This window comes from Manis javanica, chromosome 3 (assembly GCF_040802235.1).
Source record: "Manis javanica isolate MJ-LG chromosome 3, MJ_LKY, whole genome shotgun sequence".
Taxonomy (NCBI): domain Eukaryota; kingdom Metazoa; phylum Chordata; class Mammalia; order Pholidota; family Manidae; genus Manis; species Manis javanica.
In genome coordinates, this window is record NC_133158.1 from 52,455,401 (window position 1) to 52,480,986 (window position 25,586).

The 25,586-nt window shown below is 42.6% G+C and overlaps 1 protein-coding gene across 11 annotated transcripts in view; it reads left to right on the plus strand.

Annotated features, from left to right (window-relative positions):
- The window catches only part of TIAM1 (TIAM Rac1 associated GEF 1), a 393,313-nt gene that overhangs the window by 183,614 nt on the left and 184,113 nt on the right, over positions 1–25,586 (plus strand). Inside the window, exons 1-2 of one of the 11 annotated variants that reach the window (XM_037014740.2) lie at positions 17,350–17,481; positions 17,775–17,880. The exons of 7 other annotated variants lie outside the window; for them this stretch is intronic. The gene's annotated coding sequence lies outside the window, so the exon portion shown is untranslated. Of the gene's footprint in view, positions 1–17,331; positions 17,482–17,506; positions 17,718–17,774; positions 17,881–18,387; positions 18,411–25,586 lie in introns of those variants that run through there. 3 more of the 11 variants (XM_037014738.2, XM_037014743.2, XM_037014746.2) reach the window with 3 other exon arrangements.

Here is a 25,586-nt window from a genome sequence, read left to right on the forward strand (position 1 = left end):
CCGTGAATGTTTGCCCATGTTGTCATGGAGCTGGTTTGCATCCACTTTTCATGGTGTTTCTTTCTTGAAACTGAACCCCACTGATCTCTCAAAGTAGAATGTTTCAGAAAAGATACAGGAAGAGGCTTTTTCTTTCTTTTTGTGGTTCCGTTTCGTGTTGTGTGGTTTCAGAGGCACTTCCTCTGGTTGCCCCAAGCGTGGAGTTTCTTCCAAACCAGAGAACTTCTTTAGGAAGAGCTCTAAGATTGTGATCTGGATACTGCCAAAGCACGTCCAGCCATCGCTCCATCTTCAGTGCTTAATTTGGGGGTGACCACCTTTCTCAAAGAAGAGAAAAATTGAAGAGATTTGCCATGTGGTCATTTAACATTTGGAAAAGGGAAAGCAAGGATTAGGTAAAGAAGTACATATGGAATTAGGCACATGAAGTACAATTCTAAAAGAAATAGAGAAAACTGAGGGACTCACAAAATATTTTTCACAAACATGTGGTATGAAGGTATGCTGTGGATCACAGGGGTTGGTCTTCACTTCTTACCTCAGCACAATAGCAACATCAACAGTAAGACTAAAAAAATCCCCAGAAAAACAAAATCCCAACCCTATTAGTTAGAACTTTGTGTTGCAAGCATTAGAAACCCAAGTTGATTTAATGGCAAAGGAAACGTGTTGACCCTGTAAGGAACACGATACAGCTAGATGTAGGGGACAGCTGGACCCAGGAAAGCCTGCACATGCAGCCTCTCTGTCTTTCATCCCTGTTTTCACCTGTATCAGTTCAGTTTTTCTAGTCTAGCTTGAACCTAGCAGAGACATGGCTGCTAGAAGCTCTAAGCTGACATCTGTTCAAAATGTTTATTCCCAAGGAAGTTCTCTGAATGGCTAGTAAAGATCTCTAACCCACTGCTGGACCAATCACTGTGCCCAGGGGTTTAAGGTTCAGTCCTTGTCCCGGCCTGGATCATGTGCCCAGCTTTGTGACTGGATATTGTGGAAGAAGAAAGCATGGAGGTGCTGTGCATAGAGAAATCATAACTAATACAGGTGGAAAAGAATGGCCCCCACCGCCAATCCTAGGCAAAAAAGACAGAGAATTTGATGCTCCTGTTCTGTGGGTTGGATACTAATCAGAAAATAAAGTAGTTAACTGCCTCACAGTGAAGATAAAAAAGACAGAGTGCTCCTTACCCCAGGCGGTGATAGGTGGGGATTTCCTTAAAGATTGAATGTAGCATATTCATGAGTAATGGCTCCATGAGCCATTGTGAGGAGAAAGGTAAGGTAGGGTATATGTCTTCAGTCCTTAGGCTCAACTACCACACCTGTCCCTCTTCCTCTCTGGTGCCTCTGAGTGGCAGGCCTCTGGCCCATGACTTACACAGTCCTGTGACATCCAGAAGGGGTGGCAAGGAGGATGGGTGCACTGACCCCACACTTAAATGTTTTTTCCATTTTAAATAAAGTCACAGCAAGGGGTATAGATCTATCTATCTATCTATCTATCTATCTATCTATCTATCTATCTATCTATCTGTCCGTCCATCCATCATCTATCTATCTATCTATCTATCTATCTATCTATCTATCTATCTATCTATCTATCTATCTATCTAATCAATCATCTTCCAGACAGTTTACCTTAAAGAAGAGTCATGCGAATCTATAACCGTGTGACCTACTATTAGTTTAAGGGTTGGAGGATATGCCTTCATTAACTGCGTATCTCCTTTAGAACAAGTACATTATCTTATGTGTCATTAACTGCCTTACTCATTGAACTTTTCAGAGATTTTATGAAGTAGTGCTATTTCTATAGGTTTATATCTACAGCCTAAAATCAGGAGGCTTTCTTACTTGGGGATGGGGTTAATATTTGGTAGGAAATATTTTTCTCCAAGATAGCTAACTTTCATGTGGATTCCATTAACCCTTCTTGAATTGTGAAACGTGCCCCACATCCAGAAGAGTCCACAAAACTTGAATGCACAGCCTAGTGGGTGGTATGGCCATCACCAGCTGAAGAAATGGAGCTCTACCGAGCCCCCAGAGACTCCTGTCCATCCTCGGGCACAAGTTCCTCCAAGCTCCTAAGGAAACTGGGCTTGGCTGTTATGGAATTGTATTTGTTTTTTTTCACAGTTTTAATACTCAAGTTTGTATCTCCAAACACTAGTTTAGTTTAGCTTGCTTTGGAACCTTATTTGAGTGTAATCATTCTTTATTTAGTGTTCTAAGGTCTGGTTTCATGTCCTCACTTTAGAAAAAAGTTCTTTTTTTTATAAGATTCATTCCTCTTGTGAGTAGCTTAACATATTCTGGAATATCCCTCTATTGGTTGTATGAGTTACAGATATTGTCTCCCAACGTGGCTTGTCGTTTTCATGCTCCTATTTATTTTTAAATAAATAAATATGTTTTTAGCCTGAATGTATTCAGAATTATTAGTTACTTGCCTTTTATGTCTGTTGTACTTGAATAAGTCTTTTGACTTGGGATTACTCCTAGTTACCTTAGATAATGAAGTCTTACATGAACTGGTACTTTTTCCTTCCCAGATAATGCTGGGACACTAGGGTTTTTTTTAAATCCTTTTGCCCCCAGTGGGTTTATAGGAAATTATTATGGTAATTTTTTTCTTTTATAATACTTTAAACCTTTAATACAGAATTCTCAGCTGGTGTTGTTTTAGTGGCCGCTTAGAGGGTAGTAGTTCTTTGTCATCCGGTTTCTGTGGTTTCTGCCGAGAAGTCGGGCTGCCTACTCGATGACGCTTTATGGGCCGTCAGCCTCCCTTTTGCTGTGTCTATGACTTTTCTCTTGATCTTTGGCTTTTCCAGTTCCACTATGACATGTCTAGGATAAATATCTTTTATTTCTTCTGTTTGAGGTTTGCAGGACTTCTTCACTCTGTGGATTGGTATCTTTTTAATTAATTAATTAATTATGGTGTCATTAATATACTATCACATGAGCAACATTGTGGTTACAAGATTCCCCCCATTATCAAGTCCCCCCGACACACCCCATTACAGTTGCTGTCCATCAGTGTAGTAAGATGCTACAGAGTCACTACTTGTCTTTTCTGTGCTATACTTCCTACCATGCCCCCCACTCCACATTATTTGTTTTAATTGTAATGCCCCTTATTCCCCTTCTCCTCCCTTCTCATCCACTCTTCCCAGTCCCTTTCCCTTTGGCAACTGTTTGTCCATTCTTGGGTTCTGTGAGTCTGCTGCTGTTTTGTTCCTTCAGTTTTTGTTTTATTCTTATGCTCCACAGATGAGTGAACTAATTTGGTACTTGTCTTTCTCTGCTGGCTTATTTCACTGAGCATAATACCCTCTAGCTCCATCCATGTTGTTTGTTGAAATGGTATGGCTGAGTAACATTCCATTGTGTATATGTACCACATCTTCTTTATCCATTCATTCATCTACTGATGGACACTTAGGTTGCTTCTAAATCTTGGCTATTGTAAATAGTGCTGCAATAAATATAGGGGTGCATATGTCTTTTTGAATCTGGGCTCCTGCATTCTTAGGGTAAATTCCTAGGAGTGGAATTCCTGGGTCAAATGGTATTTCTATTTTTAGTTTTTTGAGGGACCTCCACTCCATACTGCTTTTCACAGTGGTTGAAGTAATTTACATTCCCACCAGCAGTGTAGGAGGGTTCCCCTTTCTCCACATCCTTGCCAGCATTTGGTGGTGTTGTCTTTTCGATGTTGGCCATCCTAACTGGTGTGGGGTGATATCTCATTGTGGTTTTAATTTGCATTTCTCTGATAATTAGTGATGTGGAGCATCTTTTCATGTGCCTTTTGGCCATCTGAAATTTTTCCATAGAGAAGTGTCTGTTCAGATCCTCTGCCCATTTTTTAATTGGATTATTTGCTTTTTGTTTGTTGAGGTGCATCAGCTCCTTGTATATTTTGGATGTCAACCCCTTATTGGATTACTTATGAATATATTCTCCCATAGGATGCCTTTTTGTTCTACTGATGGTGTCCTTTGCTGTCCAGAAGCTTTTTAGTTTGTTATAGTCCCACTTGTTCATTTTTGCTTTTGTTTTCCTTGCCCGTGAAGATATGTTCATGAAGAAGTTGTTCATGTTTATATTCAAGAGTCGTTTGTCTATGTTTTTTGCTAAGAGTTTTATGGTTTCATGACTTACATTCAGGTCTTTGATCCATTTTGAGTTTACTTTTCTGTGTGGAGTTCAACAGTAATCAAGTTTCATTCTCTTACATGTTGCTGTCCAGTTTTGCCAACACCAGCTGTTGAAGAGGCTGTCATTTCCGCATTGTATATCCATGGCTCCTTTATCATATATTAATTTACCATATATACTTGGGTTAATATCTGGACTCTCTCTTCTGTTCCACTGGCCTATGGGTCTGTTCTTGTGCCCGTACCAAATTGTCTTGATTACTGTGACTTTGTAGTAGAGCTTGAAGTTGGGAAGTGAGATCCCCCCTGCTTTATTCTTCCTTCTCAGGATTGCTTTGGCTATTCAGTGTCTTTTCTGGTTCCATATGAATTTTAGAACTATTTGTTCCAGTTTGTTGAAGAATGCTGTTGGTATTTTGATAGGGATTACATTGAATCTGTAGATTGCTTTGGGCAAGATGGCCATCTTGACAATATTAATTCTTCCTACCCAAGAGCATGGGAAGAATTTCCATTTAGTAGTGTCCTCTTTAATTTCTCTTAAAAGTGTCTTGTAGTTTTCACTTCCTTGGTTAGGTTTATTCCTAGGTATTTTATTCTTTTTGATGCAATTGTGAATGGAATTGTTTTCCTGATTTCTCTTTCTTCTAGTTCATCATTAGTGTATAGGAAAGCAACAGATTTCTGTATTAATTTTGTATCCTGCAACTTTGCTGAATTCAGATATTAGTTCTAGTAGTTTTACAGTGGATTCTTTAGGGTTTTTTAAGTATAATATCATGTCATCTGCAAACACTGAGTTTGACTTCTTCCTTACCAATCTGGATACCTTTTATTTCTTTGTGTTGTCTGATTGCCGTGTCTAGGACCTTCAGTACTATGTTGAATAAAAGTGGGGAGAGTGGGCAACCTTGTCTTGTTCCTGATCTTAGAGGAAAAGCTTTCAGCTTTTCACTGTTAAGTATAATGTTGGCTGTGGGTTTGTCATATATGGCCTTCATTATGTTGAGGTACTTGCCCTCTATACCCATTTGCTGGGAGTTTTTATCATGAATGGGTGTTTAATTTTTGGCAAATGCTTTTTGAGCATCTATGGAGATGATCATGTGATTTTTGTCCCTCTTTTTATTGATAAAGTGGATGATATTGATGGATTTTTGAATCTTGTACTATCCTTGCATTCCTGGGATGAATCCCACTTGATCATGATGTATGATTGTCTTGATGTATTTTTGAATTCGGTTTGCTGGATCAGTATCTTTTGTGCATTTGGGGAAATTCTGGCCTGTATCTTTTCCCCCCAGTTCTTTTTTCCTGCATATTAGACCTTTTCATTATATTCTCTATGTCTCTTTCTCTATTTTTCATATTTTTTTTCCCTCCATACTTCATTCTGCCAACTAGAGAGAAAAGGAAATACTCCTTATTCACTCAAAAAAAGGCCTTTTTGGTCCTACTATGTGCTAGGCATGGTCCTAGGTAATTGGGATACTTCAGTGAACAAAAGAGAGTAAGATCTGTCTTTGTAAATTATCATTAAATAATAAACAGTTTGTTAATTCATCACTATTAATATTTCTTCATTTTAAGTAATCAGCCTAATTTAATTTAATGATATGTGTTAGAAGGTGGTACGTACTATTGAAAAAAAAAAAAAAGAAAATTAGAGCTACTTGGGGAGGGGACAGTTTTTTTGGGGAAAAATTGGGCCAGATAGGGTATATTGATGAGAAGTTACCATTTGAATGAAGACTTAAAGACTGTAAAGGAATCGGCTAATTGCCCACCTGGAATGTTCCAGAAAGAGGGAGTGTATACCTGGAAAGTTCAGAGAACATCACATCATGTGGCTAAAGTGGCATGGGCAAGAGGAGAAGATCAGGACCAGGTCAGAGAGGTCATGAGGAGGCAGGAGATGTCAGGCTTTGTAGGCCCAACAAGTTACCCCTGGATTGAGCAGAGCAGTGATGTGATCTGACTGGCACATTAAAAGGATTCTTCTGTCCCCTGGCTTGAGAATGGACTGTAGTGGGGCAAGTGCAGATTCAGGGAGACATGGCAGGAAGCTTTGCTGTAGTCCAGTTGAGAGAAGATGGCGCAGAGTACAGTGAAGAAGTGAAGGTGTTGACAAGTGATTTAGATGTTGATGTAGATTCAGAGGGGAAAAAAGCATTTTTTTCATACTGCTGGGAGTGCTCCAGCACCACAAGGGAGTTTGGTGACATAGAGGGGAGAGAGGGAAATTGCTGGAACATTGTCCTTGAGTGGGAGGTGGACAGGTGTGTAGGGTCTAATCCCAGGTGGAGGGAACGGTTTTCGGTATGATGTGGGTTGGTTCTGTTGTCACTGGCGGGAAGGCCGACCACACGGTGCAGATCGATGCTTATTGGTGAATATCTACAGCCCCAGAGGTTGGGGTGGCCTATCTGATTGCTTCAGTTTTCTCAGAGAAGGAGGACAAAAGATCATCAGCTGAGAAAAACGATGGGGAGGATTAGTGGCCATATGGGAAGAGGAGAGTAGAGGTGAACTTCATGAGTCAGGGAGTGAATGGACTGGGAGCTATGGGGTGAGATCACTGATTTCATTTAAGGGCACACTTGATGTTTGTGGTCATGGGTTTAAAGAAAGACCAGTGGGTTGTTTTTATTTATTTATTTTTTCTAGCCACAGTCAACTGTCTGAGTTGGCAGGTGCAAACTAGGCAGTTTGTTAGATTTAACGAGGTATTTTTGCTGAATAGATGTGACAGAGTAATGGAAAGCAAGGAGTTAAAGGAGGGAATTCAGTGACAGTCCAAAGAGGACTACGGGGCAGCAGGCTGTTGGGGGCCAGCGGAAGGTGGACGGATTTTTGGGCTGGGTCTGAGAGCGATGGGAGGTGGCGGGCCAAGGCAGCTCTGTGATGCTGACTGGAAGGAGAGTAATTGGTGGCACCCCCTTTTCTGTTAACAACGCTGTGTATTTCAGATTTTTAACATGCAGTGTCTTGAAATTCTGAGTGTTATCGTGTAAGTTGAAAAGCCCAAATATTTGTGTATTATTGGAATCCATGTATATTTTCCCTCTTGTTCTCTATATCTCTTCTTATTTGGGTCCAAAAAGAAGTGGCAGAGGACTTTGCTTCTCTAGTTCAAGGAGAGATCTCCGGCCTCAGTGGTTTTGATCATGCTTCTGGTCTTGGTTATCATCACTAGGATGAATTCACTTTAAGTCAACAAATATTTGTCGAGGGGTCTGAGATGTGCCAAGCACTGTTCTAGGCACTGGAGGAAGAGCTGGGAGCAAAATGGATTTAAGTTCCTGCCCTTGAGGGGCTTCCATCCTAGTGGGGCAGACAAAGAGAAATAGTCAAATAAGTAAATATTTAGTGTGAGTAAAAAGGAGAAAAAAATAAAGCAGGAAAGTGAGAAAGAAAATGTGTCAGAGGAGAGGCATGGTGGTGAGAGGGGTAGGGGGAGTGGCTGGGGACCTCACTGGGAAGGTGACTTTGGATAGACACCTGAGTCTAAGGTGGCACGTGTACTCACAATAAAGACAAGTCCCAAGGGAGCAAGTAGCCCGAGTTAGCACCCAGTCCTCATGAAAACAAAGCCTGTGGATCGTTACAAAGCCAAGAATATTGTTTTTGGTTACTGCAGTGGAATGAGTCAATAGGTGTCTGTGAGACTGTGGAAATGGGCAGACCATGGATATCTGTATTTGGGGTAAGTGGCCTGTCTGTTGGGCAGGCCCCCTGGAGGCTGCTGACCTCAGACCCAGCCGACCTGAGCGATTTTTGCCAATGGAAAGTTATGTGTCTGAGGAATTACAGCTGTTGTTAGTGGGCTGAATTCACCTGTGGCCAGATAAAAGAACAAAGGGCTTTGGGAGGAGTGAGAAGTATGAGACATAGTCTCTCACCAAAACAAGGTGTGTGAATTTGTTGAAGCTCAGAAAAGTAAAAGTCAGAGATGGCTTATCATGGTCACAGCCAGCCCTCAGCAAGGATTCTGTTCAGTGGGCTGCCCAACTGTGATCCAATGCTGAGAAACATTTTTTCCCAGAAACCGGACAGCTGGGAGTGGAAAGCTGGGCTTTGGTGTTTCAGGTGATCTGGTAAAGTATTTGTCAGCCTGCTCGTGTGAACCTACTCTGCATTGACCGGTAGGCATGTGTACCTATGCCAAGAGCAGTGTGTCATCCTGTGAGTCGCCCAGTGTGTTTTACTGGAAGTCTAGGAGGGCACCAGCTGGCTGAGCTTGAGCAAGATTCTGTTCATTGTGTATTTCTTTTGACTGTGAACCAGCACTGTAAGTAGGTTAGTGTAAAATACCCACCCAGTGGTTAATTATCTCAGAACTTGCCTCTTGTAGGAAACGTGAGGCCCGCAAAAGAGCCTAGTGAATGCATTTATGAATTTCCTACATATGCATTTTGCATATTTTTTTGTCTATTGCCCAATTTGATTTGCCCACTTACTTCCCTTGTTCAGTCATCTTTCTCAGAGTGATGATTTCTACCTTCCAGGGGCTTCATGACAAACCCTAAAATATGCAGTCTGTACATTTGGCCTTGAGAGGGGGGTGAGGTACCCTGTAAGTGCAGGCTTTAGGAATCAGACTCGGCAGTCTGACTTCGTGAGGCCAGGACCTGTGCAAACTCAAGGTGATGATCATGAAAACAAATACAACAAATGTAGGATGCCTGGACTGATGATGATTCCAAGACTAATGGCCAGATGTAGCATTGGGGTGGGGGAGAGCTGGGGTGCAAGCTTCAGGGAGATCAGGTTAGAATTTCATTCCAACTCCTGCTTGTTATATGGCTTTGGGCAATTCATTTAACCTTTCTGTGCCTCAGTTTCTTTATCTGTAAAATGGGTGTATCTGAGGACCAGGTACAAAAATGGATGAGCAGCCCCCAGCCCTGTGGTTTTCACAGAGTAAGTACTCAGGAAATGTCATCCTCAGTTAGCCTCACAAGCAAAATACTATCAAAACCCATTTTACAGGTGAGGGACTGAGGCTTTACAGTGATTAGGTAATAGGCTTGTGACTAGAAAAGGAATTGCTGGCCAGTCCAGGTCTGTTAAGTGTGTTACCTATGTAAGATGTCTGTTAAAATGTGTGTTGGTTTTTTTTTCAACTAGTAATTTGGGTTTGATTGATTTCCCCCCTTGTATATTCTGGACTCAGAGCCAGCCCTTCCTGGTTTCTTGATCTGCTTTGAAATTTGGAATTGGGACAAGTTGGTGGAAGCAGATCCACGGTGAGAGATATTCCAGACAGTTGTGACACCTGGCATGCTGTGAAGGCTAGTAATGTCAAAAGGTGTGCTTTGTTCTATCCTCACAGTTGCAAAAGATTTAATTTGATAGGTTGGACAGTCCCATATTATCTGTTAACAATTGGAGAAAATAGCTCTTTTAGGTGTGTGATGAAGATTATGGTGATGTGACAGGGACAACAGGCATATTTTAAAGCTCAGTGAATGTGCTGAGATGAAAGTTTAGATTACTTTGTTTTTAGTGGCAGTATTTTGAAAAACTATATGTGCTTGTGCTAATAGGTTGAATGATGTATTTGTTTAGAATCTTTGAAACAAATTGTGGTGAAACACCTGTAATGTAAGATTTGCATTTTGACTATATTTTTAAGTATAAAATTTGGTGGCAATTGATCATCTGATCTTCTACATTTGCCTTCTTACAGCACTAAACTATGTTTTCTACCTTTATCTTGCATCTACCTACCACTTCAGCATTTTATTAAAAATAAAAATAATAATAATAATAGGAGAAATGTGGGATCAACATATAAATCAAGTACAAAAATCAAATGAATATTCATATTTGACCTGATGGTTTATAGGTCATATTGCATTATCAAAACCGAAAGTTTCTGTGATGAATGCCCTTGTACTGTTCACCATGTAAGAATTTATTCACTCTGTAAGAATTTGTTCACCATGTAAGAACTTGTTCGTTATGCTTCAGAAGATTGGAGACTGACGAGAATTAGGCTTGAGATGGATTAATGATTGTACATTGAGCATTGACCCCCCCCTATACTGAATTTTATTGTTGTTAACAACCATTTGATCAATAAATATGAGAGATGCCCTCTCAAAAAAAAAAAAAAAAATTTGGTGGCATTAAATTACACCCACCAAGTTGTACAACCATCACTGCTATCTCTTTCCTAAACTTCGTCACCCTAAACAGAAACACTGCTAACCATTAAGCTGTAATTCCCCACTCCTCTGTCCCTCAGCATTTGGTAACCTCTGGTCTGTCTCTGAATTTGCCAGTATGAGATACTTTATGTAAGTGGAGTCGTGGTGTCAGACAGTAGTTACCCCTTTTGTGCCTGCTTTCATTACCCGGCGTACTGTTTTCCAGGTTCGTCCATGTTGTGGGTCTCAGAACTTCATTCCTTTTGATGGCTGAGTAGTACTCCACTGTGGCTGGGCTGCATTTTGTGCATGCAGTCATCTGTTGATGGGCACTTGGGCTGTTTTCCCCCTTTGCCTATTGTGAACAGTGCTGCGGTGAGCACTCACGTACATGTGAAAATGATGCTATATTATAGCATCTACAGAGACGTACTTTAATTTCCTGGGACTCTAGGAGTAGGGCTTTCCTAGTTGTGGGAGTACTTGTCTTTGATTAGGGTGCCCGCATGACTGCTGGGCATGTGTGAATTTGCCCCACGTCTCCACCAGGCTTTTCCCACTGTCTTGCCAACTCTACCACTGTAATTTGGGAGGATGCTGGCTACTGTTGAATCACACCGCCTTCAGCCATCCAGCTTGACTGCATCCTTCCATCCCAGGTCTTGGAGCCTCTTGTTTGCTTGCCTGGGGCTGAGCCAAAAAATTTCTCATGCGCCCAATTATTGTGGTTTGCTTATTAGTTTTAGATGGGCTCAATTTACATCATTTTTAAATATATGTATGCCGTTTGTAGTGTCGGGGCCCAAAATTATATATGTATATACTGCATTGAATAATTATTTTACTGGAATTTTTTTAGGGGGTAATAATTGAGTTGGTGGGATACACAGCAGATTTGTTTCACTAGATCTGGGTTCTAGGCTGAATCTGCCATTATTTTATTATGCAAGCCTGAGCGAGTCACTTAACTCTTGTGACCTCAGATGAGAGGGTTATTGCTCAGCCTCCCTTCCTATTCTTATGTCTGTGGGTCTGTGACTCTTCATTTGTCTATTACTCTATCTTAGGTCATTTAATATTTTGGAATACAAGCTTGTTGTACCTCCTGATTGAAAATAATCTTTACACGTTGGAGTTTTGTTTACATTAGGGACAAGGCACCAAGGGCTCCTAGAGATCGAAAATCTAATATCTACATTCTTGGAAGGGAAAGCAAGACAAGTGGATTCTCATTTGCACGTTCTCCCTGACATTGGAAGTCACCTAGTTGTAACTGATTCTGTGGCTGTCACTAGCGGAGAACCCTGAGAGATGCCAGGTGTGAGCACACCTGCAGGTGTGGTCCTCTTCATTTCACCTTGCACCAAACTACTAGGTGTGTCCTTACTATCTGCTTCACATCATTCCTGCCTGCCCTCCCTCCAACGTGTTTTGGTCCAGAAAATATGAAATGACAATTAATAACGTATTTTAATATAAAAAATCAAAACTATTCTCACCCATGAATTACAGAACCAAATACTGTTATACCTTTTATCCTTGGTGAGTTCCAGGGATGTGTGTGGCTCACTGTGATGACACTCATGTAATGGCTTGCTGTTTCCTCCAAAAGGGACTCGATAAGGAGGGCTCCAGAGGTCTTGGGAGGGCCCTCACTCTCTCATCTAGCAACACAACTAGTGTCCAATTCTCACTTCATCCATGACCAAACTAAGAATATCAATATGAAAACACTGAGAATGTTCTAAACACTTACGAAATTTGAGATACAGGCTTGGCTTATTTCCTGATTAAAAATTGTCTCTGTGCATTTAGTGCCTCTGAACCATTTAGGGAAAGAATTGAGCATGTGCCTCACACAAAGTCCTCCATTGTCGAAACTGATTTCAATTTTCCCTTTTATTGCAAGGGAATTCAGATGGCTTGCTCTAAGTCACTCATCTGGTTGGTGGAGCCTGGACTTGAACGAGCTCTTCTTACTGCATGGCCTTACTTCTCCCATGACCAAACAAGGCCTCCCCAGTGGGACTGCCCTCCGACCCCCAGTGGGAACACTCCCTGGAGGCTCTGCTGAGGATTGTCAGGCCATCCTGGCCACACATTCTTCGGAGAGAAGGCAGGACTGAAATTAGAACTTGATGTCTTATCTTCTCACATTAGTTATTCACCACAATCTACTTTTAGTGCCAATAATAATTATTATTGTTTATTGCTGCCGAGCAGAATGGTGTTTAAAAGATCCCACACCAAGGGGAGCCCAGATGCTCTCACCCCCACGAACCACATGTACCTCTTGTGCAAGGCGCCCACCAGCAGCCTCCCCGTGTGTGTGGGCAGCATAGCATCTGGCCCCATATGGTTTATTGCTAGTGGTGCTAAGGGTTCATGGACTTGTTCTCTGCCTTCTTCGTTACCTTTATCCTCTGATTGCACTTCCTCCCTACTTCTAGTTCCAAGCCTGGCTTCAGTTACCGGGCCACCAATGAGTCCTGAAACACTTGACTCTGGTATGTTAGATAAAAGTTGTTCTGTACAGAAATGTCATTTGGGGCAGTGAAAGCTATGGGAGTTTTAAAACCATGGATGCGTCATTGGAAGATAGAGCTAGGAAGCTGGAGAATATTACTTTGAACGTTATCATTTAATGGCCAAGGAAGTTGAAATCTCGGCTTTTAAGGAACATGGCGAACACCCAATTGCTGCAGTGTGTTCTGCGGGTGACAGTTATGGGCTCTCAGAGTTTCCTTGGCCTGTTTTCAACAGAATTTGTATTTTTTCAGAAATATTTCTGCTTGTTTGTCAGGTAGTCAGTTTTCAGATGGAGAATACTATGTTAAGAGTCTCTAAGGTTGTTTGGCACAGGTTTAATTTTAAGTCATAAAATGTTCTAATATCAAATCAAATTTAATGAGGGCCGCACTTCAAGACATCATCTGGGAAGATGAGCCTCAATTTTCCTGTCAGGCAGAAGGAAGGCCTCGTCCAGGGCTGACGTCCAGGCCTTGTCCAAGGGTTTTCAAACATGTCTATATCCCTGAGCAGATTCCCAGGTCACCGAGCACAGAAGTGGGTGGGGTGGATCCATATTTAGACTTTTATTTAGTTTCCAATATAAAAAATTGATTTTGGCAACCAGTTGGTAGTCAACAGCAAAATGTATTCATACAGAAAGCTTCTGAATTTCCATAGCAACACTGTAGGATTAATGGGACCTATATGTGGGTCTACAGTTATGCTGGGGAATTGCCTTTTTATTTGGATTCAGATGATTTGTGTTAATTAACAGCCCTGTTGGGCTTCCCCTAACTTGGGGAGAATGTGCTTTCTCCCCAGCATTGCTTCTGACTTGCGGTTGCTAGGTGACAGAGGTGATAGTAGGTTGGTGTCATCATTTCTTATCTTGTTCCTGGGAATGCATCTTAGCTCCCTCTGTGAGCTGGCAAAGGTGGGGAAGTAAGACCATTGCAGGTGCTGGCATCAAATTTTCAGACCTTGTCAGCTCAGCTGATTGCAACGCTTTCTGGTAAAGCTGCCTTGATTCCTGGTCAAGTTGGTTCTGAAGACACCTGAACAGAAATCCATAGGTTTCTTCTGAATGAAAGCATTTGTGTCATTGAGAACACAATTTAAAAGCAACTTTCAAAGTCAGCTATGGTAGATCTAATAAATAAAACAGCAAGATAAAGACTGAGTTAAAATTTGGGGGGAACATGAGCTCCCCCCAATTTTTTTTGTTTCTTAAATTCAAATGACAAAGGGAAGGGGAGAAATTTAACCTTTTGTGACTTTTTTCCCTACTGCCAAGTATTTTCCAACATGTAGTCATTTATTGTTACCTAGTTTTCTTAGGTCTATTTAGCTAGCTTTTGTGTTAATATCCATTAACAGTACAAACACCTTATAAGGGTGTTATGGCTTATAGTTTTCCAAAATGTTTTTACTTAAATCTTTTGATTTGTGGTAGTGTGTGATTATTCTTTTAACTCATACCATTTAACATCATCCTTAAATTTATCCCGATTTGGGTAAATTTCTTAAAACAAAACTCAGCTGTGCTCCCTCTGCTGGCTGCATTCGTTTGGAACTGAAATGCTGTACATTTATGCAAAATTTCATTGCTTTTGGTGGGGTTCATAACTGTAGTCACCTTTTGTGAAAATCATATGGCTTTTTAAAAGCAAAGCTAGTGGCATTCAAAACCACAGGTTAAGAAGCTGGCACCTTAACATGTGATAGGGTGTCTTCCATACTGTCTGTTTGCTTAGTGGGGCATGTAGGGGACCCACAGCTTGGTGTTCTTCCTTCCTGAAGGTGGGAAGGGAAGTCCCCTGTGAGGCTGCTGGCCACTGGCTGGGGACCTTTTGGGTTCTGAGCTTGGTGGGCTTTCACCTGTGTCAAGTCTGTATCTGTCAGCCACCGAATGAAACCAATAGGTTTTATCTGTGCGCGCAGACTTTTGACTCAAGGTGCCCTGCAGATTCCTCCGGATGTGACTACACAGGAGTCGTTCTTTTCAGGCCTTGAGAGATGGACAGTGAAAATGGGGACTGATTCTGTTCAATCCAACGTGTGTTTATCACGTACCCGCTGTCTGTTTGGCTTCAAGGGGATGCAAGGTGAGCAAGCCTATTGTCCTCTGCCCCGCCTTCAAGAAACGCTGAGCAACAACAGAACTCTTCTCCCCCTCCAGCCAGAAGTGAACTAATATCAGAAAGAAGAAAAAAATACATATGTGGCATTCCAGAGTTGAACATTTCTTAGGTAATGAGGAGATCAGAAAACCTGTAGAAAAGATGTCTTCACTTTTAAGTCCCTTTCCCCTACTGGTAGATTTGGTGATGCTTGCTCTCTTTTTCCTGTAAGTGATTTGTAACTTTATGTTCGATAGGCTGTAATGAGATTACAGTGCTTCCTGTTTGCAGTGGAGCTCCAGCTAATGATTGTCAATGGAGAAATCACTGATGTGGCCACGATAAGACTCCTTTGTGTGTCTTTCACATCTTTTGACTTCACACACGCTGCCTCCTTCTCCCACTATGTGCTCTGTGATTCTAAAGCTGATACCCGGGCTTTGCATCATCTTCCTCTCAACCCCTTCTTGATTACTTCCATCCAAATTTGACCCAAGCCCTTGGCTTAGTGGGCACATAAGCCTATCTCAAACCACTGAGTGCTTTACTGCTGTGATCCCAGCACCCACTTTCCTCTGAGCCCATGCAGATGGTCTCAGCCTTCAAATGCTGCACAGTGGCATTGAATGAGAAATGCTATTCTATAGTTTTATATGTTCCTGGAGGGTCTCTTTATAATATTGATGACCTCATATAGAATGCGTCAATCATGTGACCACTGATAGTGGAATTTTTACAGCAGCTCGGCATTTGGGCTGGATAATTCTCTGCGGTGGGGGGCTTTCCCGGGTGTTTCAGGATACTGTGCAGCATCCTGACTTCTCCCTGCCTAGATGCTTGTAGGACCCCCAAGTTTTGACAACCAAAAACTCCAGATATTGCCACCTCCTGTTAAGGACCTGCAAAGTCACCTCTTGTTAAGGACCACTGTGTATCTAAACACTTCCTCGTCATTCTGCTCCTTTGGCAGTCTGCACAGGCATTCTTCTGTTCATTTGCTTCATTCATTTACTGATAGTTACTGAATTTCTACTTATGCCAGCCTCTGTGCAGTGTATGAATATGAAGGTAAGCTAGGCATCTACTACTTCATGCTCGTATGTGTGTGTGTGTGTGTGTGTGTGCATATACACATGCATATATATGAGTCATTTTTTAATATGTCATGGTTTCTACCGTTTTGATTTTTATCATTATTATCTTGAAAGTTCCCTTTTCGGAGTATTGCGCCCCAGCGTATAACTCTTGCAGGCATTTGAGTAATTAGGACTTCTTTAATGAATGCTTTGTATCTATTTCTGTAGCCTGTGTCTTAGAGGAAAGCCCCTGGCAATGTGGGTCAGTAGCCTTGGCTTTGATGCAGCTGTTAACCTTGTTAAATGATAATGCTTTATTATTCTTATCAATTTCATCCGTGAATGCTTCAACTGTTTCAGATATGGCCTCTGCTTGTCATTCCAGATTTCCTAATATTCTTACATTGTGATTTCTTTCATTCTCTTTAACCAGCCACCTGAGGCTTCATTGAATGTGTGGTCATTTTTAGCTTTATTTAATGAAACTTCTTTTTGGGAACCAAGGTCGAGCCCAGAAGTTGCTCATTGGATTGCTCTTTGGGCAGACTTTAAGTTTGCATGTGTCTTTTACAGTTCCCAGAAACTGTGATATAAAAATTGCTCATGGAAAATCACATTTATGGTGGCTATTTTTCTAGGAGGAGAGAAAGGGGGATGTAATTCAGGGAGAAGTTGGCAGATGGTTTCAACTATGTTAGTAAATTTAATTTTTTATGTTGCATGGTGAGTACTTGGGGGTTCCCTGTATTTTAATAGTTGGTAAATTTAATTTTTTATGTTGCATGGTGAGTACTTGGGGGTTCACTGTATTATTTTAAAATCTATCTATGTATGTCTGAAATATTTGGTACTAAGTTTTAAAGTTAAACTGTTGGAAGTTTGTTTTTGCTTTTCAGCCTTGCACTCTTTTAAAATAGATTTAGGAATTAGGTTTCCACTTGCTAAACCACCCACATTCCTGCCAGAGAAGAGGGGCACCACACAGTCAGTTAAGATTTCTAACCTTTCAAACTGTAAGAGGCACTGCCTTTTGCCGTGTGCTTTCTTAAAAGAAATTGACTGGAGCTTATATTTTCTGCTAGGCGGCCAGGTTCATAAGTAAAATGGTTGAGACCTGTTTGCAATAAATTTCCCCTAAGGATGAGAGGAGCGGAGCGCTGGGACTGAATGACCGCCGGCCTGAGTTCTTGGCACCGCGAACGCTAAGGGGAGAACTAACGTGGAGAAGGAGGCTGAGGGAGGGGAGGGAGGGGACGGTGGGTGGGGAGGAGCGACAAACCCTCCCCAACACACCCCAGTGACCAGATTCCTCGTAGCGCGAACCTTCACAAGTTACGCCCACTGCCTCCGCCAGAAGCCGGGGAAGGCTGCTGCTTCCTCATTTCTCTTTCTGGAAGTTTGAGAGATGTGAAGCGAAACGGGAGAGGCACGCGCGCCTCGCCGAGCAGTGGTGAGCTCTAATTAAAAACCCCTTCTTTCCACCGAAGAATTTCTTTGTGCTGGCTGGTGAGGGAAGCAGCCTAGGGGGGCTGTGGCCACCGAGGGCCCGGAGGAGCGTCCGGAGCTCGGCAGCTGCGGCGGGGACCTGTGCGCCCGGGGCCCCGCGCCTGGAGGCAGCGAGCCGCGTCCCCACGCTGCGCCCGGGCCGCCCGGGCGGCCGCCCGCCCTGGGGGCTCTGGCTCCAAGGTAAAGGGCCGGGGTCTTTGAAAGCGCGCCACCTTCCTTCCCCCTTTGCCTCTGCAGCCGCGGATCGTGTCGGATAAAGGGTTGGGGCAGACCGCGAGCTCCTGTTGGGTACCCAACCAAGATGCGTCCTGTCCCCGCGGTCCTGCGCATTTGCTCATTACAGGTCAGTGTCGTTGAAAACCAACCCCATTGACAGGCTGGAGAATCAAGTGAGAAAAAACTCTAGTTCTGGCGCCTGACAGGCTCCTGGGTCAGTACGGGGAGTTCTATGGGGAGGCATAGGGAGTCTCAGGTTCTCTTTAGTTTTGTGTCTGCTTAAGTTCAGCTCAGGGCTTCCTGGCTACTGAGGTGTTATTTGTGTATGGAACTTTTTTGGAAAATGTTAGCTTTTTCTATGGCAGCTGGGTTATTTTCAGATCGATTGCTTAAGTCAGCTTCGGGTGGAGTAGGGAGAGGAAGTTTGGGTGGAGGGCGGCGCTGGGGCTGGAATCATTGCAAGCGACACTTGTATGTCCCAGCGAACCAGACTTGGCCAAAGGTGAAGTAATTTGCAAACATTCTTCGGGACGAACTTCGAGCCCCTGTGAGCTTTCATTTGACATGTGCAGTAGTTGCTCACTGCCTGGGGGTCAGATGGATGCTTTTGGGTTAACTATAACCTTTTTCTCCTATTTCATATCTGATTAACAACAGGTTAGTACAGAGCAAGGAGGTGTGTGTGTGGGGCGGGGTGGGGGTACGCTAATCTTTCTTAAAGAATTTTCAGATAATTGCCTTACTTTCAGGGCATCTTTATGAAGGTGAAGAAATGTGTGGCTCTCACTATGTTTGCAGAGGACCCAAATTTCGTTGTATCAAGTGTTTCTTCCAGCTCTGGGGTGTGATGACAGGGATGTTAGCAGCAATATGGGCATGGGACAGCCTGGCTTTCTCAGCACACCTTCCACCTGTATGGGCCAGGGAACAGTCGCTGTGGCCAGTTTTACTTAGTTTGCTTTCACCCTCCATCTTCCCTGAAGTTAATGAAACAGAGGTTAAAATGAAATGACTTTTAAACCAAACCAGACAGAACCCGGGAAGAATAGCAGGTTGCGTGGCCCAGGCTGTCTCAGCAGCTAGAGCCCTGCCTTCCAGCTGGTTGTGGACTCAGGAAGGAACAGGCAGGTAGATGTGAACTTGATGCTGACATGAGGTGTGTGGCCCACCCTCAAGGGACCTTTAGCAACTCACTCAGCAGGGAAGACAACCAACCATGTTAGATCTCATGATAGTATTGGTGAAACTGACTGATAGACCCTTGTTCATGGAGTTTTATAGGACAATAATCCTTAGCTTGAGGAAGGGGAATATATTATTCATAAAGTGTTTTATATATTGTCACATGAACCTATCAGAGGACGTCATTATGTAGACTTTTGAAATTGGGTTAATTCTGCTGTATATCTGTGTAGGCATGAGAGAAAGTTACTATTTCTGTATCAATTTTTCGGTATGGTCTCCTTACCTTCCTATAAGTAACCTGGTTTGGCTCTATTTGTGTTATTATTTTTTCAAATTACAGATGCAATTTGTTGAATAGAAATAGGACCATCAAGATGATCTTGTTTTAAGTAAGCAGGTTTTTATAGGAATTTTCCCATCATGTAAATTTTTAAGTTTATTGTTGTAAAGTTGCACATAAGATCCTTTCATATATTTTAAAAGACTGTAGCATCTGTAGACTTCTTTTTAATTCCTGGCATTGGTTATTTGTGCCTTTTCTAGGTAAGTCTTCCTAATGTATTACCAATTTCACTGGTCTTTTGAAAGAACCACCTTCAGTCTTTGTTTGCATTTTAAATGAAGCGTATACAAAGTATGCCTCCTTTCTAAAGTTTCTGTGTATTTAAAAAAAATTCTGCCTGGCGGAATTCTGTCAAAAAAGATTTTAAGAGTTTTTAAAACTAACTAACTGAGTCACCTAGCTGTAAGGAGGAAGACATTACATTTATCTTCCTGTGTCTTTGACTTAATGTTTTCCAGTTTTATTAAAACATACCTTGTGTTCTTAGGTATCAATTGCATTGGAGCAAACTGTCCTAAGGTGGGTTTGTATATTCTCTGAGGCACACACTGTGAAATTGTTTTGGAAACATTAACTAGAATTTACATAAGACTTACTGGTAATTTCCTGCGAATTGCAGGTGCTTTCAACCCACTTGACAATACAGATTTACTTTGTACCAGAGCAGAGCAAATTTGCTGTAATGACCGAGGAAGCATGTTTCACTTCGGTTCATATTTAATGCACGAGTCTTGGCATTTTAAAGTTTTCCCAGAAAAACCTTTTTGAGGTTGTGACAGTTTATGAACAAAACTTTTGGAGTCAGAAAGGGCTGGGTTTGAATTCCCGCTCTGCCCCTTTTATTTCCGTGGCCTCGGGAAAATTGCCTAACCTCTCTTAGCGTATATTTCCGCTACTGCCCGATGGGAATAATGAAAACTGCTTTGGGGGTGCTGTTTGGAGATTTCTGTGTGAGTGTGCACGTAAGGTACATAGTCCGTGTTGGCACAAAGTAGGCACTTAATAAATTGTAGTACACTGAGTGTTTTCCCCACCTGCTCTTTCTTGTCATACTTCCAACCTGACCTGACAACTTCCCTCAGCACCTTCCTTCCAGAAATGGGCAAGGTTATTGCCACAGATTGAAACAAAACTGAATCTCCCTTTTCATTAAGGGCAGAAGGCTTGCCAGGGTCACCCTCTATATTTTCCATAATCTCATCTTCCTGTCCTAGTTGACTGGTGGTACACTAGCAGTATATTTTTACCGTCCAGTTTTTATCTTACCTTCCTTGGATAAAGATGATTATTTTTCCTAAGTTCATATCACTTCCTTGAGGGTCCCCCTGCTCTTTTCTTATTCCCTCTTCCTCCCTCCCTTCCTTCTTTAGGGTAGAAATGGAGTGAGTACAAAGCTCAAAACTCGGCAGAAACTGGGATGTGAGTGGGTAGGGCTGTTTCTATGAGGGCAAAGTTGGTTCAGTTTACTTACTCCAGAACTCCAGTTCTCTAGAAAAGATGCTCAACATCGCTAATCACCAGGGAGATACAAATCAAAACCACCCTGAGAGACCATCTCACACCTGTCAGAATGGCTATTACCAAAAAGACAAGAAATAACAAGTATTGGAGAGGGTGTGGTGAAAAAGAAACCCTCCTGGACTGTTCGTGGAAGTGTAACTGGGAGCTGGCTGGTGCTGATGATTACCATGCTGATTTTTGTCTTGTTATTGCATTTTCTGAGAAAGCTTTTCCAGAGCTGGGAGTTTTCTTGGTACTCTGGGGGGAAGTGTGGATTGTTCAGTGCTGTGGCTGACCTTACAACCAAGAAGAGAAATGCAGTGCAGTATGGGGGAGGTAAACTGGTTGGTCAGTATCCCTCCACCAAGGAATGTGGCTTTCCTGATGTTGCTACCCTTAATCCATTTATTCTCCCTGGGATTCGTCAGTTGAAAAGGTTCTGGGGAATATGTGGCATAACTAGCTAATACTGATTTGGGCATCTGCTATTGCAAGGGGCTGAACTGGGGATGGGAAGGGATTGTGAGCTGGGAAAAGGCTTTATGGTGCTGTGCCCAACATCATTCGCTGCCCTGCCTCAGTCTTAGTTTACATTTTGTGTAGTAAATCTGCCTCAGCTGTGAAGTTTTTTAGGAAAACAACAGATGAACTCGCTGCCCTGGATCTGTCCTGTCTGTTGTGACCCGTTATGCTGAGTAACAGCCCTGTTGCTGCTCTTTGTTCTAGTCGGTGTTTTAATGAGACCAGAGAACAAGGAGGCATATAGTCTTCATATGCGTTTTGCAACACGACTTGTCCAGTTTGTTTAGATTTTGTTACTTGAAAACAGGTGTTAGCATGGCATTCATTGTAAAACTTCTGGGGGAAGAGATGATCGCTTTTGCAGTTTTATTTGTTCAATGGTTAGGGATGCATTTGTGGGATCTTGTGCTGAATCCTAGAGCCTCATGCAGTATCTTGGAATCACATGCTCCAGTGTTTGAGAATTCTGACTTCCATAAATTCTGAGATTTTGGTGGACAAGAATAGCTATGTCCAAAGTGCTTTCTACAAAACTATAGTTGAACAAGGGCCTGGTAAATGCTTCTTTGGTATTAAGATACTAATTGCTTATTAACATACTGATACTAAATACTAATTTATTGAGTGTCGAATACAAAGTACTTTTCCTATGTTGTCTCAGTATTTCAGAGGATGGTCTGGCAACCTCTAGAGATATATAAAAAATGAGCACAAAGCCCATTATTTTCTTATGTCTGCTTTTGTAGGTAGAACCACTGTGGACTGAGGCCCACCTTTCTAGACCTGAAAGCCAGGAAGAGGAGGAGGGTTGGTACTTTGGGGGTGATGCTCTGAAATCTTAGTCTGTCACCTAGGCTGTGAGCAGCCCCTGCAGATGACACGTTTGGAGATCTTGAGAAGTCTCTTCTGTTTGGGATGGGGTAAGTGGGGCATTCGCAGAAGGCTGGGAAATGAGGACTCAAGCCTTTATTAAATTGTCTTAGGATCTTGCCTAAATCCTCATGTTTGGGCATTTGTGACTATTGTTTTGGTGGGAAGAGGGGTTGCTGATTCTTCCAATTCACAATCTGAGGCTTTGAGATTGATTTCCTGGGAACCTTCTGCTACTTAGTGTCCCGTTCATGTTGGGCTATTCCCATGGGCAAGCCAATCTTTTGGGCTTGGTGAAGGGGGTGTGGTGGTGTCAGGGACCCTGAGAGCTGGGTCTGCCCACTGTGAACCACCAGTGGTTCCATCGGTTCCTTACACCTTGAATCATGAGGAAGAAGATTCCTATTGATTCTCGGTTATGTTGTTTTAGAGACTTTACAGGGTAACCTTCCTGCCTTTGTCTCTGGGCTTCTCTTTTGCCTGCCCTCATGATACCATGAAAAGAGAAGCAATTGATTTGGGCTGTCGAAGGGAACACTTGGAGTCAAAATGGACTCTTTGTGGGGCTTTTGGACATGCGATTATTACTTTTTACAGAGAGGGTGAGACTTCATATAAACTTTGAGTTGGGTTTGATTCAAGCAGAGCATTCCATGTGGGCCTCACTGCTGTGCTCAGACTGAATGTCTTCATGGCATGATAGGCAGGGAGCTTCCCACCAAAAGGACCTAGTGTAGATGTGCAACATTACAGGCACGCCGAGAGAAGGATGCTGCCAAGGCTCCTTCCCTACCTCCTGTGTCTTCTAGGGGAGTCCAGCACAAAGGGCTGTGTGCATTTCACCTCCCCTTCCTCCAAGTGGGGACAGTGACATGTGCCCCGAGCAATTCCCATTTCCTTAATAGGGGAAGAATGATTTAGACCAAAGGGGCTTTATAACTACACAAAGTTGCTTTCCTCCCATGAACAAGCCCACCCAAGTCTTGTGAGTAGGTACATTAATGCAGCATTTTTAACATTTATTGGGTTTCGGTAGTGTGATGATTGGTCTAGAATTTGAACAAAATAGGTGACTCCTGACTTGGTGGAGGGGCAGAATCGCAGATGCTTCCTGAGGCGTGGTCCCTGCAATTTTTCAATTAATTGTTTTGTTTTTGTTTTTAATTTTATTGTGAGAATAGTTAAATTAAAAGTCATCCTCTTGACAGATGTCTAAATGTACAAGGTAGTACTGTTCAGTATAGGTACAATATTTTATAGCCGCTCTCTAGAGCTCATTCAGCTGGCATAAGTGTAATATTAAGCCCGTTAATTAGCAACTCCCCATTTCTTCCTCTCTCCGGCCTCTGGCAACCACCATTCTGTTCTTTGCATCCATGTGTTTGACTATTTAAAGTCCGTATAAATGGACTCATGCAGCATTTGTTTTTCTGTGACTGGGTTATTTCACACAGGATTTCCTTCTTTTTAAAGGCTGAATAATATTCCTTTGCATATGTCTACACACACACACACACTCACACATTTCATTCTTCCTCCCATTCATCTGTCACTGGACATTTTGGTGTTTTCCATATTTGACCGTTGTGAGTGCTGCTGTGAACACGGGAGTGCATTTATCTTTTTGAGATATGCTTTCATTTCTTTCAGATGAAAAATACTCAGAAGTGGGAGTATTGGTAGCTATCATATGGCAGCTCTATTTTTAGTGTTCTGAGGATCCTCCATACTATTTTCCGTAGTGGCTGCACAGTTTGGTATTCTGATCCCCATCACTTTCAGTTTCCCACCCAGCATTCCAGGCCCTTCTTTGTGGGTCTTGCTGTAACTTGTGTCTCCAGTCTTACTTGTTGCTCCTCAAGGCTTCAGTCTCCACTGACTGCCTTAGCCACTCCTTTCTCTGTGTGATGCAGCAGCCTGGAGACTTCTGCCAGTATACATCACATTATGTTATCATAATTGTGTTATTTGCTTTTTTTAAGGGGTAAAAAATAATACAAGTGATAATAATATAAAAATAATAAAAACAGCAACAATTAACCCATTGTTGTACTTGCTGTCTGAGCTCTGCCCCATCCCCTGGGAGTCACTTTACCTTTTACATATATTAGCTCCCCCCATGTGCTTTCTCTCCCATGCAGCCCACAGTGCTGTCTTTGTATTAGAGGGCTGCCCTCTGTCTCTGGTCCTCCTTTGACCAGGGAATCCCTGTAGCTGAGGGCAGTCCTTAGCCAGGGCTAACCATTGGGAGGCATGTGTGCTTCAGGACAACTGTGAGGTTCCCTCTGTCCTGTCTCTGGAGAGCCCTCGTGGCCCCCTTCCCCCATCCCCAATTCATTTTCTCAGGAAATGCTTCCTATTAAATAACTTAAAGCATGAGTTCTCATCTTTGGCTTAAGTGACTTGTTCACGGCAACAGACTTAGAAAGTGGGGAGTTAGTATTTGAACCCTGGCCGCCTGACTCCAGGTTCTGTGCTCTTAAGCAGAATGCTCCCATGTGTTTCTCCAAGGCACAGCTGCTCATCCTTCCCGGACATTTGCCTCAGTGTGGGTTAAAGTGACTGCTGTGGGGTGTTTCGTAACCTCTTGCTCAGTGAGTGGCTGAGCAGCCGGCTGACCTCAGCCCTGTACCCCTCAGCATCTTTACTGAGTCCTGTCTCTGGGCTTCCATCCACTTATCTTCCCCAGAAGGACCTCCCACCAGCTCTCCTTCAGAGTCGATGCAAGCCCACCTCTTCCTTACTACCTTTCCAGTCTGCCCTAATCCACTGTCGTCTTTCTCCTCAGAACCAGTATTACTTGTCAGATGTTGCCTTTTACACAAGTCCCGCCCTTTCCTGTGGCTTCAGGTATTGTGGTCAACCAGACGCAGATGGTCCTTCTCTGGACATACCATCTGAAGGTCAGCAGTAACCTAACACTATCACAATGCCTATGTTACTCACCTCACTTCACCCCATCACGTAGGCATTTTATCATCTCACGTCATCACAGAAAGAAGGCTGAGCATAGTACAATATAAATTTTGAGAAAGAGAGAAGCCACATTCACATAACTTTTATTACAGTCTATTGTTACCATTTTTCTGCTTTATTATGAGTTATTGTTAATCTCTTAGTGTATACCTAACTTATAAATTAAACATCAAAGGTGTGTGTGTACAGGAAAAAACATAGTCTGTAAAGGATTCAATACTATCAGCAGTTTGGGACATCCACTGGGGGTCTTGGAACATGTCGCCCACGGATAAGGGGAACTGATGGACGTGTCCCCAATGTGACTAAAAATCCTGGAGAGCTGTGACTGTGTGCCCTGAGCCACATAGTATGTGTTTGCTGATTTGATTCTTTTGGAATGAAGCAACACCTTGTTGAGCAGACCAAAGAAATGCCAAGGTCATTTCCAGGTTCTA